We start from the raw sequence: 14,490 nt of genomic DNA, 5'->3' as shown, positions 1-14,490 counted from the left end.
GCCGCATCTGTGCGCATTTCAGGAAGTCCAGCACAGATGCTGCCACTCTCAGGGCAGCGCAGCGCTGCCTCCAACTGCCCGCTCACCGACTGTTGTGCGACGTGCCCACGAGGTGGAATTCAACATTAACCATGTTATCCAGAGTTTACCAGCAGCGCAGAGCGATTGTAGACTGCCAGATGTCAACTTCCACCAGAACTGGTAGTCAGGTCAGTCAGCTTCCTCAAGTCTACAATGAGGAGTGGACGTGGATGTCTGATATCTGTCAGGTGCTGAGTAACTTTGAGGAGTCAACACAGATGGTCAGTGGCGATGTCGCCATCATCAGCCTCACCATCCCGCTGCTTGGCCTGTTGAAAAACTCTCTGATCAGCATGAAGTCGGAAGCTTTGCGCTCATCACAAGAGACGGGGGAAGAAGATTCCCTTGTTGATAGCCAAAGCACCCTCAGGTCTGTTTCTCAGTGCATATCGGAGGAGGTGGAGGAGGATGAGGAGGAAGAGGAGGAGAATGTTGGCGAGACACAAGAGGGGAGCATTGCTCAGACCTTCACTGTTCAGCGTGTATGGGCAGAAGAAGAGGAGTTGGAGGAGTTGGAGGAGGAGGAAATGGGCAGTCAGGCCAGTGAGGGGAGTGAATTCTTGCGCGTTGGGACTCTGGCGCATATGGCAGATTTCATGCTAGGCTGCCTATCCCGTGACCCTCGCGTTCAAAGAATTTATTCCAGCACCGATTTCTGGGTATTCACTCTCCTGGACCCACGGTACAAGCAAAATCTTTCCACTCTCATCCCTGGAGAGGAAAGGAGTGTGAGAATGCATGAATACCAGCAGGCCCTGGTGCACAAGCTGAAACAGTATTTCCCTTCTGACAGCGCTAGCGGCAGAGTGCGTAGTTCTGCGGGACAAGTAGCGAGGGAGAGTAGGCGAGCAGGCAGCTTGTCCAGCACTGGCAAGGGTACGCTTTACAAGGCTTTTGCCAGCTTTATGTCACCCCAGCAAGACACTGTCACCTGTCCCCAGTCTCGGCAGAGTAGGGCTGATCTTTACAGAAAGATGGTGAGGGAGTACGTAGCTGACCATACCATCGTCCTAAATGATCACACAGCTCCCTACAACTACTGGGTTTCAAAGCTGGACATGTGGCACGAACTGGCGCTGTACGCCTTGGAGGTTCTTGCCTGCCCTGCCGCTAGCGTCTTGTCCGAGCGGGTTTTCAGTGCAGCTGGTGGCATCATCACCGATAAGCGTACACGCCTGTCGACTGACAGCGCTGACAGGCTGACGCTTATTAAGATGAATAAAGCCTGGATTTCTCAGAATTTCCAATCTCCACCAGGTGAAGGAAGCTCAACCTGAATAATTTATGCACTCCTCCTCCTCCTCATTTTCCTCCTTCTCCTCCTCTTTGTACACTAAAGCAGAGGAAACTGGCAATTTGTTGACAGGGCCCACTGGCTCTAGCTATAGTACTTTATGCATTTAATTTTTCTGGAGGGCCATCTACCCGGTCCTCTGTTTTAAACAATTTTTGGGAGTGCCACATACAGGCACTCAATCTATTCAATTTTTCTGGAGCGCCACCTTCCTGCTCCTCTGGTTTGAAAACTTTTTTGGACTGCCACATACAGGCACTCAATCTATTTCATTTTTCTGGAGGGCCACCTACCTGCTCCTCTGGTTTGAAAACTTTTTTGGACTGCCACATACAGGCACTCAATCTATTCCATTTTTCTGGAGGGCCACCTACCTGCTCCTCTGGTTTGAAAACTTTTTTGGACTGCCACATACAGGCACTATCCAAATTAAATTGTCTCCATAGCAGCCTCCACACGTTGTCTCCATTGCTACCTCCAAAAGTCGTCCATATAGCTGCCTCCATAAATCGTCCCCTTATCAAACGAGGTGTGTCAGGCACAAATTTGGGTTGTTTTCATGGATTCCACATCAAACTTGTTAACTTTGTCGCCACCCTCCTGTGTTATCCACAAAATATACTGGCAAACTTTTACCATTTAGGGATATTATTTCAGCGCTTCTTGCGCATCTGTTTACATTCCCCTCATCCGCCATATCCCAAACTTATAAGAACGCTACTACACTTAACTTGGTGCAGGCTGGGACCGAGTCTGATCCTGGGGCTGGTCATATACTGCCGACGCCGAGGATTGCGGGGCCTACCTCGGTCCAGGTCTCAAAGGCCTACTATACCTCCTCCTCCTCCCACCCCTCCTCCACCTCCTCCTCCTCCGAATTACCATCCGTGGCCATGGCGCCATCAGTCGGTAGCTCTAGGCACAGCAGCAGTGCCGTCGCTAAGCGACAGCAGGTGGTGCTCAAACTGCTGAGCCTAGGCGATAAAAGGCACACCGCCCAAGAGCTATTACAGGGCATTCCACATCAAACTTGTTAACTTTGTCGCCACCCTGCTGTGTAATCCCCAAAATATACTGGCAAACTTTTATCATTTACCGATATTATTTCAGCGCTTCTTGCGCATCTGTTTACATTCCCCTCACCCACCATATCCCAAACTTATAAGAACGCTACTACACTTGATCTTATACAAAAGGTTCTTAGAAGTGCTGTTTGGGGAGTAGCCTAGAGACAGGGGCTTCGATTGGCGAAAGCTCGCCTGGCAGCGGAGCGCCAGCTCCATGCCAAGATCCAACTAACATAGTTTTAACTGCAGCACCTTTAATCTACTACTAGTTCACTGCCTCCAAACATGGTCCCCTTATCAAACGAGCTGTGTCAGGCAGAATTTTGGGTTGTTTTCATGGCTTCCACATCAAACTTGTTAACTTTGTCGCCACCCTGCTGTGTAATCCCCAAAATATACTGGCAAACTTTTATCATTTACCGATATTATTTCAGCGCTTCTTGCGCATCTGTTTACATTCCCCTCACCCGCCATATCCCAAACTTATAAGAACGCTACTACACTTGATCTTATACAAAAGGTTCTTAGAAGTGCTGTTTGGGGAGTAGCCTAGAGACAGGGGCTTGGATTGGCGAAAGCTCGCCTGGCAGCGGAGCGCCAGCTCCATGCCAAGATCCAACTAACATAGTTTTAACTGCAGCACCTTTAATCTACTACTAGTTCACTGCCTCCATACATGGTCCCCTTATCAAACGAGCTGTGTCAGGCAGAATTTTGGGTTGTTTTCATGGCTTCCATGTTAACTTTGTCGCCACCCTGCTGTGTAATCCACAAAATATACTGGCAAACTTTTATCATGTACCGATATTATTTGAGCGCTTCTTGCTCACCTCCTTTGGTTCCTCTCTGCCACCCATTGGTTTGAAGCCTGAGTCCATTTAGGGTATGTCGCCATGACACTCTCTAGCCTGCTGCCGCTGCCTCTGCATGCCGTCCCCTATAGTGTCAGGGTCAATTATTGGATGTTTTAGATGCTATCTAGCTTCATTCTGTCACTCTGTCATGGCCATGCTGTTGCCCATAATTTTGGCATAATGGTGCGATTAAGCAGCCTCAGAGGCATCCATGCATGCTGCCCCTGCTGTTTCCTGTCCATTTCCGTGGTGTTTCCATCCTTTTCTGAGGTTCCCAGGTGTTTGGCCAAGCTTCCCTGTGCAGAGCCTTGGTCCCCTTGAAAAATGCTCGAGTCTCCCATTGACTTCAATGGGGCTCGTTATTCGAGACGAGCACTCGAGCATCGGGAAAAGTTCGTCTCGAATAACGAGTACCCGAGCATTTTAGTGCTCGCTCATCTCTAGTCTTAACTGTTTTCTGCAGTAAAGCAGAATAAAATGCATAGTCAACCATTTGTATGTAGTACACTGTACTGTAAAAACATTCTAACACATTTTTTTGTAGTGCATTTTCAAGAAAACACCAAATGTGTAATGTTTTTTAATGTATCATCTTTTGAGGAAAACTCATTTGCTTATGAATCATTAAATTCTGAGAGCTATAACTTTTTTTATTTCTCCATCAAAAGAGCATTATAAGGGCATGTTTATTGCGGGGTAAGATAAATTGGTACTATTTGGGGTACATCTGCCATTTTCATCTCTTTTTGGGAAGTAAAATGGAAAATTTTAAATAGTTTTTTTATTTTTATGCTCATGATATGATATGGTATAATAACATGTCTTCCTAGGCAAGGTCGCTTAGATTACAGCAATATCCATTTTGTGTTTTCTTAATAGGTTTTCTTTCCTCTCAATAAATACAGTTGAAACCAGAAATATACATACTATATGAAATGCTCGCCGTTATAGAATCATTGGAGTAAATCACGGCCACTCCACACGGCGTCTTACCATCTCCGTGCACAGCAAGCAAGGGCACAAACATGGAGGAAACCACACCGAGAGGAAGCTCGGGTTCCCAGCGTCTACAGCTAAACTGTGAGTGTCTAGATCACGGCCACTCCACACAGCATTTCACTATCTCCGTGTACAGAAAGTGAGGGCACAGACACGGAGGAAACCACACCAAGAGGGAGCTCTGGTTCCCAGCATTTACCAGCTAAACTGTGAGTGCCTAATTCCACAGTGACATTTACACAAAAATCGGGTTCTATAACATTTAGACTGTTCAAGAAATAGTTTACAAATATGTACTACAAGTGTTAGGCCCTGCATCCTGTTAGTTTAAAGCCTCCTGGATATCAATTCGCCTTTTTTATACATCCTTTTTTTATTTTTTCATATACGGTATATGAACTTAATACTGTTTTGTCATTTTCGTCTTTTATCTTTTTTCATACGTATGATTTTTTTTTTTTAAAGAGTACGGACATTGTCAAACATTAAATGAAAAAAGTTTTTCCACTATAGTTAACCTTTACAACATTGTTTATGTAGATTGTGATTGCAGATTGTTCATTTTTATTTCATATGTTTTTATATTATTATATATAGATTAAAAGCTATAAGTGTGATTAAGAAGTCCGAAATCGATTCTTAATAGCGCCAACGTTTAGAAATTCTTCATTGAAACTACTTTCCTTTTGGGGTTTAGATCATGCCAGAAAATATGGCAGATTATGTGACACTTTGACACAACTGAGGCAAAGCCCTTTTTGTTATACAACGCAAAAGTGTATAAAACCGACACTGCCAAGCTCTGTATATAAATTCAGTACCCCAGACAAGCCGTACAGAAATCCAGCACAAAAATAAGCTTCATACAAACACTATACAACATAAATACATTGTCAGAAACAAGCTTAGGAGGAGCAACACATATAAATACTGTGTACAGTAAATACTTGTCCTTTCCACGAAATAACAATTATAATGCACAGGCCAGTAGGCCCCCCCCCACCTCCCCCCAGTATAATCACAACACCCCCAAGTAGCCAGTATAGTTACAATTCTCAATTGTGCTAGTGTTACAATTTTTCCTGCCATCGGGTTGAGCTACATGTACACTGGAAATACATCCTATTGTAAGTCGGTGTACTGTGATTGTGGCACCCTGTATGGCTGTGTACTACCACTGTAGCACCCTGTATGACTGTGTACTGTGGCTGTAGCTCTATGTATGACTGTTTATTGTGGGTATAGCTCCATGTATGGCTGTGTACTGTGGCTGTAGCTCAATGTATGGCTATGTACTGTGGCTTTAGCTCCATGTATTACTGTGTATTGTGGCTGTATCTCCATGTATGGCTGTGCACTGTGGCTGTAGCTCCTTGTATGACTGTGTACTGGCGCTATAGCTCCATGTATGACTGTATACTGTGGCTATAGCTCCATGTATGGCTGTGTACTGTGGCTATAGCTCCATGTCTGGCTGTGTACTGTGGCTGTAGCTCCATGTATGGCTGTGTACTGTGACTGTAGCTCCATGTCTGGCTGTGTACTGTGGCTGTAGCTCCATGTATGGCTCTGTACTGCGGCTGTAGCTCCATGTCTGGCTGTGTACTGCGGCTGTAGCTCCATGTATGGCTGTGCACTGTGGCTGTAGCTCCTTGTATGACTGTGTACCGTGGCTGTAGCTCCATGTATGACTTTGTAATGTGGTTGTAGCTCCATGTATGGGTGTGTACTGCCACTATAGCTCCGTGTATGGCTGTGTATTGCCAATGTAGCTCCGTGGCTGTAGCTCCATGTATTGCTGTGTACTGCTCCTGTAGCTCCATGTATGGCTGTGTACTATGGCTGTAGCACCCTGTAAGACTGTGTACTGTGGCTGTAGCTCCATGAATGACTGTGTACTGTGGCTATAGCTTCATGTATGACTGTGTACTGTGGTTATAGCTCCATGTATGGCTGTGTACTGTGGCTATAGCTCCATGTCTGGCTGTGTATTGCGGCTGTAGCTCCATGTATGGCTGTGCACTGTGGCTGTAGCTCCATGTATGACTGTGTACTGTGGATGCAGCTCCATGTATGGTTGTGTATTGCCACTGTAGCTCCGTGTATGGCTCTGTACTGCCACTGTAGCTCCGTTTATGGCTTTGTACCGTGGATGCAGCTCCATGTATGACTGTGTACTGTGGCTGTAGCTCCATGTATGGCTGTGTATTGCCACTGTAGCTCCGTGTATGGCTGTGTACTGCCACTGTAGCTCCGTGTATGGCTTTGTACCGTGGTTGTAGCTCCATGTATGGCTGTGTACTGCTCCTGTAGCTCCATGTATGGCTGTGTACTATGGCTGTAGCACCCTGTATGGCTGTGTACTGCTGTTGTAGCTCCATGTATCCCTGTGTACTGCGGCTGTAGCTCCATGTATGACTGTGTACTGCTGTTGTAGCTCCATGTATGGCTGTGAACTGTGACTGTAACTCCATGTGTCGCTGAGTATTGCTACTGTAGCTCCATGTATGGTGGTGAACTGCCACTGTAGCTCCATTTATTACGTACTGCGGTTGTTGCTCTATAAGTACAGTTTTTTTTCTCCTCATAGTAGAAAATAACAGTCAAAGCACAGGGAGATGCTGCAGTATTGTGAAAGTTGGGGAAAAACCAGCATTTACTTTAAATCTGTCGACTTTAAGACATGGTTTTATATGTGGAGTCTCTTTCGTCTTCCATGATTTAGTCTGCCATGTTAGCATATTGAAGTCATTCGGACTTCACAGACATGCAGCAACCAGTTTAAATATAGGGACTCCCAGCAACCACTATAGTCACAGGGACCCCCCATTAGCCCAGTATCCATTATATAGTCACAGGCAGCCCGCAGAAGCCAGTATAGTCACAGCCCACACCCCAGTATAGTTACAGGCCACCCCCAGTAGCCACAGTAACCAGTATACTCACAGCCCACCCCACAGTATAGTAATAGCCCCCCACCAATATATTAACAGCCCCCACTATTAGCTAGTATAGTCACAGGACCCCCACCATTAACTAGTATAGTCACAGAGCCCACATAATTAGCCAGTATAGTAATAGGGCCCCCATGATTAGTCAGTATAGTCATAATGCCCCCATCATCAGCCCATATAGTCACAGGGCCCCCATCATAAGCCAGTAAGTTCACAGGGCCCCCATAATTAGCCAGTAAAGTCAAAGGAGCCCCCATAATTAGCCAGTATAGTCATAGGGCTCCCATAATTAGCCAGTATAGTCACAGGGCCCCCATAATTATCTAGTATAGTCACAGGACCCCCATAATTAGCCAGTATAATCACAGGGTCCAAGCCACAGCACCAATTATAGTCTTAGACCTCTCCCACCTTAGGGGTGTGCAGGCAGACGAATGCAGCATCTCACAGAGCCCTCAGGCGCAGGCCTTACCAGACATTTGCCTTCAGATGCCGGGGCCGACGCGATGATTGCATGAAGTGACGTCCGACCGCAGAAGGTGGAGGTAATTATTAGTTCCGTCAGCAGAGGAAATAGCATCCGTGCTGGAACTCAGACATCGCTCCCGCACCGGCACTCCATGCATGGCAGACAGGTGACCAGCGACATCTGGGCTTACCGGAGGATTCTCCGGTCCAATGCTGAACTGAGCCATGTTTGTAGGTTGCCTTGCTCTCACCTACCTTTTCAGCTATGCCCATAAATTTTCAAGGCTTTGAGTTTAGGGCTTTGTGCCACTACAAAAAATTGACTTCTTATCTTTAAGCCACTTTGTAACCAGTTTGCCAGTATGCTTATGTAGCAGCAAAACACATTCATCTCTGGGACACAGAACTTAAGCGGTATGATGGCTGAACATCCCCATTTTGTTTGTACAGATGAATAAGGCACCTTCAGCTTACTGGAACTTGGACCCAAGGATGTATTAGACTTGACATTATCATATAGGCAGTCCCAATTTGTTTGAAGGCATTGAAAGCTTAGTGTTTGTAAACCTTTGCAGAAAATAATAAAAATGACTTAAAATTCCCTCTTACTCATTATTTTGATATTTGGCAATTATAATTAATTTTGGTAATCATAGTTGACCTAAAATCGGGAAATGTTTAATCTTATTTCATGTCATATTGTGATAAAAACATGCATATGTGTCTTTATATAGTGTATGTAAAGCTCTGGATTTAACTAGATATAAACTTATGGCAAAAAGAGTGATTTTTTAAAAACTATTTGTTCAAATTTTTACCCCACTACCTTGATCCCTCATATAATACACTGCAATACTTCTGTACATCAGTTTACCATAACTGTCAGCTTTTTAGTGAGTCTGCCGTAGACCCACTAGACCCACTGCCGTAGTGAGTCTGTATTTGGTAGACACGGATGCCTTGATTCCATTTTAGGTGGCCGAGTCAAACATGGAACTCTCTATTCTTAGCTGGTGTGATCAACCTTGATTGCAGAATTTGAGGTGTTAAGATGTGACTATGAATTTCAAATCAATTCCCTCTTCCATAGCATGCTTAGACATACCGCAGGTATAGAAAGAAATTAGACCAATTTAAATTTTTCACAGTGTATCATTGCAGCCAATTGGTAAGATCAAAAAAGGATTTTTTTTTTTGCTCATTAATGTACACTTTTCACCCCATCTTGCCCCAGAAAACAGAAATATGGAATTTTTGCTAATGAAAAACTGAAATAACACATGGTCATAAGTATTCAGACTCTTTGCTGTGCTGTTCATTTACTTCTGATCCTCCTTGAGATGGTTCTACTCCTCCATTGGAATCCAGCTGTGTTTAATTAAACTGATTGAACGTGATTATGTAAGGTACACAAGTGTCTACACTCACCGACCACTTTATTAGGTACACCATGCTAGTAACGGGTTGGACCCCCTTTTGCCTTCAGAACTGCCTCAATTCTTCGTGGCATAAATTCAACAAGGTGCTGGAAGCATTCCGCAGAGATTTTGGTCCATATTGACATGATGGCATCACACAGTTGCCGCAGATTTGTCGGTTGCACATCCATGATGCGAATCTCCCATTCCACCACATCCCAAATATGCTCTATTGGATTGAGATCTGGTGACTGTGGAGGCCATTTGAGTACAGTGAACTCATTGTCATGTTCAAGAAACCAGTCTGAGATGAGCAGTTGGACAGGTGTACCTAATAAAGTGGCCGGTGAGTGTATATAAGACCTCATGAGACTCATGAGGTCTAAGGAACAGAATTGTGGGAAGACACAGATCTGGTAAGGTCATAAAAGAATTTCTGCAGCACTCAAGGTTCCTAAGAGCACAGTGGTCTCCATTATCCTTAAATGGAAGAATTTTGAGAAGGCGACAACTCTTCCTCAACCTGGTCATTCAGCCAAACAAAGCAATCATGGGAGAACAGCCTTGGTGAGAAAGGTAAAGAAGAACCCCAAAATCACTGTGGTTGTGCTCCAGAGATGCAGTTGGGAGAAAATTCCTAAAAGTCTACCATCACTGCAGCCCTCCACCAGTCAGGGCTTTATGACAGACTGTCCTGACAGAAGCCTCTCCTCAGTACAAGACATATACAAGACATAACTATGAGAAATAAGAATAAGACAAAGATCGAACATTTTGGTGTTAATTCTAAGCAGTATGTGTGGAGAAAACCAGGCACTGCTCATCACCTGCCAAATACAATCCCAACAGTAAAACATGGTGTTGGCAGAATCATGGGGGTGTTTTTACAGCTGCAGGGGCAAGATGACTGATTGCATTCGAAGGAAAGATGATTGCATACAAGTACAAAGATATGCTTTATGAAAACCTCTGCTTTAAGAAATGTGCTCTGGACCTCAGTCTGGGCAAAGGTTCACCTTCCAACAAGACAATGACCCAAAGCGCAAAGCTAAAATAACAAAGCAGTGGCTTAAGAACAACTCTGTGGCCATTTTTGACTGGCCCAGCCAGCAGGGCCGATTCTAGCATTTTTGCTGCCTGAGGCGAACATTAAAATGCTGCCCCCCCTCCTGACCGCTCCCTGTTAAGTAAATCCTGAAACTTTACTAACAATTAACATCCCTACAGACAACGCATTGTATGACTGATTACAGGTTCTAAGGGTCATTGGTGGCATCTAGTACCTTATAGATGACAATCTCTTCCATCAGGAGGACTTTATTCCAGGTTCTCCAATCCATGAAGTATCACTGCTGAGTTCACGGCCAGATATCTTCAGCTCTGTGCAGAATCTCCACCCGGCGACCCTAAAAATAACACAGTCACTTACAGTATAAAGTCTCCTGGATAACAACAACAACTAAGCCCTCTCAGCTTAGTAATATAATGTATTGCATATATAGCCCCAGCTTAGTAATAGACTATATCCCATATACAGCCCTCCCAGCTTAGTAATATAATGTATCCCATATACAGATCCAGCTTAGTAATATACTGTATCCCATATACAGCCCCAGCTTAGTAATATACTGTATCCCATATACAGCCCCCAGCTTAGTAATATATGTATCCCATATACAGCCCCCTCCCAGCTTAGTAATATAATGTATCCCATATACAGCCCCCCAGCTTATTAATATACTGGATCCCATATACAGTCCCCAAGCTTAGTAATATACTGTACCCCATATACAGCCCCCTAGCTTAGTAATATACTGTACCCCATATACAGCCCTCCCAGCTTAGTAATATACTGTATCTCTTATACAGCCCCCCAGCTTAATAATATACTGTATCCAATCTACAGCCCCAGCCCCAGCTTAGTGATATACTGTATCCCATATTCAGCCCCCCAGCTTAGTAATATACTGTATCCCATACACAGCCCCAGCTTAGTAATATATGTATCCCATATACAGCCCTCCCAGCTTAGTAATATATGTATCCCATATACAGCCCCCCAGCTTATTAATATACTGTATCCCATATACAGCCCCCCCAGCTTAGTAATATATATATCCCATGTACAGCCCCCTCCCAGCTTAGTAATATACTGTACCCCATATACTGCCCTCCCAGCTTAGTAATATACTGTACTCCATATACTGCCCTCCCAGCTTAGTAATATACTGTATCCCATATGCAGCCCCCAGCTTAGTAATATACTGTATCCCATATACAGCCCCCAGCTTAGTAATATACTGTATCCCATATGCAGCCCTCCCAGCTTAGTAATATAATGTATTGCATATATAGCACCAGCTTAGTAATATACTATATCCCATATACAGCCCTCCCAGCTTAGTAGTATAAGGTATCCCATATACAGCTCCAGCTTAGTAATATACTGTATCCCATATACAGCCCCAGCTTAGTAATATACTGTATCCCATATACAGCCCCAGCTTAGTAATATACTGTATCCCTTGTACAGCCTCCCAGCTTAGTAATATATGTATCCCATATACAACCCCCTCCCAGCTTAGTAATATACTGTACCCCATATACAGCCCCCTAGCTTAGTAATATACTGTACCCCATATACAGCCCTCCCAGCTTAGTAATATATTGTATCCCATATGCAGCCCCCCACAGCTTAGTAATATACTGTATCCCATATACAACCCCCCTGCTTAGTAATATATGTATCCCATATACAGCCCTCCCAGCTTAGTAATATAATGTATCGCATATACAGCCTCAGCTTAGTAATATACTGTATCCCATATACAGCCCCAGCTTATTAATATACTGTATCCCATATAAAGCCCCAGCTTAGTAATATACTGTATCCCCTTTACAGCTCCAGCTTAGTAATATACTGTATCCCATATACAGCCCTAGCTTAGTAATAAGCTGTACCCCATATACAGCCCCAGCTTTGTAATATACTGTATCCCATATACAGCCCCCCAGCTTAGTAATATAATGTATCCCATATACAGCCCCAGCTTAGTAATATACTGTACCCCATATACAGCGCCAGCTTAGTAATATACTGTACCCCACATACAGCCCCAGCTTAGTAATATACTGTACCCCATATACAGCCCCAGCTTAGTAATATACTGTACCCCATATACAGCCCCTGCAGCTAAGTAATATACTGTATCCCATATACAGCCCCAGCTTAGTAATATAGTGTATCCCATATACAGCCCCTGCAGCTAAGTAATACACTGTATCCCATATACAGCCCCAGCTTAGTAATATACTGTATCCCATATACAGCCCCCCCAGCTTAGTGATATACTGTATCCCATGTACAGCCCCCGCAGCTTAGTTATATATGATATATACAGCACTCTCCAGTATACCGTATTTTCCGGACTATAAGGCGCACATAAAAGCCTTGGATTTCCTTGGAAATCCAAAGTGCGCCTTATAGTCCGGTGCGCCCTATAGGAGGGCAGCGGACCCTACTTACATAGGTCCCCGCTACCGGAGACAGCAGACCTCCAGCGGGAACTGCAGACCACGCGGCACGAACAACTTCTGCCGCGTCGGTCTGCAGTTCCCGCTGGAGATCTGCTGTCTCCGGTAGCGGGGACCTATTTAAGTATGCCATTCTCCACCTCCCCCTCACCTTCCCCGCTCACCTTCCCCGCGTTCCGCGTCTCGTCTCGGCGTCGCGTCTCGTCCCGTCGGGTCTCCGCTCCGCCCCCGGACCTCCACCACGCCCCCGGACCCTGCGCCTTATAGTCCGATGCGCCTTATATATGGAATTATTACATATATAAGGCGCATTGGACTGATGCGCCTTATATTCCGGTGCGCCTAATGGCTCGGAAAATATGGTAAAATGATTCTGGCCCCATATAATTTATACTGCATTCCCCCCAGTATAAAATAATTATAGCCCCAAATAACACATATAGCATTCCCCCAGTATAAAATAATTATGGCCCCATATAATATATACAGCATTCCCCCAGTATAAAATAATTATGGCCCCAAATAATACATATAGCATTCCCCCAGTATAAAATAATGATGGCCCCATATAATATATACAGCATTCCTCCCCCCAGTATAAAATAATTATGGCCCCATATCATATATACAGAACCCCCACCCCAGTATAAAATAATTCTAGCCCCATATAGTATATACAGCACCCCCTAGTATAAAATAATTATAGCCACAAATAATATATATAGCACCCCCCCAGTATAAAATAATTATGGTCCCATATAACATATACAGCAACCACCCCAAGATAAAACAATTATAGCCCCAAATAATATATACAGAACCCCCACCCCAGTGTAAAATAATTCTAGCACCATATAATATATACAGCACCCCCCCAGTATAAAATAATTCTAGCCCCAAATAATATATATAGCATTCCATCATCCCCCCCCCCCAGTATAAAATAATTGTGGCTCGATATGATATATACAGCCCCCACCCCAGTATTAAATGTTTTCTAGTCCCATATAATACATACAGTCCCCCCCTCCCCCTCCCAGTATAACATGACACCTCCCGACCCACTTATTAGCCACATTTAATTAATGAAAGTACATGAAAAATAATAAAATATATACTTACCTGCAGGCAGCTGCTCCCTCGGTGCGCGGCTCCAGTCTTCACTCCGCACAGTGACACGGGCGGCGTGACGTCATGATGCCTGTGTCACTGCTTAGAATGGAGCGACACCAGCAGCCGGAAAGGCGATTCATCGCTCCGCAAATAAATTGCGCCTGTGTCTTAATGAGACAGGCGTGATTTATTTAGCTGGTGGGCGATTCGGGCGTTACTGGGCGCCCGAATTGCCCACTTTAGAGAGGCAAATTTCGCTGCTCTTCAAGGGGATCCGCATTTTGCCGCCTGAGGCGAGCCTCATGGCAGATGTGGCCCTGCCAGCAAGGGCCCTGACCTACACCCAATTGAGCATCTCTGAAGAGACCCGAAAATGGCTGTCCAGGATGTGTAATAAAGAATGGATCTCCAAATTCAGGTGTGAAAAACTTGTTGAATCATTCCCAAGACAACTCATGGCTGTACTAGCTCAAAATCTGCTTCTACTCAATACTGAGGAAAGGCTCTAAATACTTATGACCATGTGATATTTCAGTTTTTCTGAAAATTAGCAAAAATATATACTTTTCTTTTTGTTTTATGTCAAGATGGGGTGCAGGGGTATATTAATGAGCAAATAAAAGAACTTTTTTGATCTTACCAATTGGCTGCAATGAAACAAAGAGTGAAAAATTTAAAGGGATCTGAATACTTTCTGTACCCACTGTA

The 14,490-nt window shown here is 44.4% G+C and overlaps 1 long non-coding RNA gene across 1 annotated transcript in view; it reads right to left on the bottom strand.

Annotated features, from left to right (window-relative positions):
• Positions 1–14,490, bottom strand: part of LOC140070774 (uncharacterized) — a 51,668-nt gene that overhangs the window by 33,263 nt on the left and 3,915 nt on the right. Inside the window, exon 2 of the long non-coding RNA XR_011848982.1 lies at positions 10,419–10,541. This is a non-coding gene — a long non-coding RNA (uncharacterized lncRNA). The remainder of the gene's footprint in view (positions 1–10,418; positions 10,542–14,490) is intronic.

This window comes from Engystomops pustulosus, chromosome 7 (genome assembly GCF_040894005.1).
Source record: "Engystomops pustulosus chromosome 7, aEngPut4.maternal, whole genome shotgun sequence".
In the NCBI taxonomy this organism is placed as follows: domain Eukaryota; kingdom Metazoa; phylum Chordata; class Amphibia; order Anura; family Leptodactylidae; genus Engystomops; species Engystomops pustulosus.
This window is presented reverse-complemented; position numbering and strand designations above follow the sequence as displayed.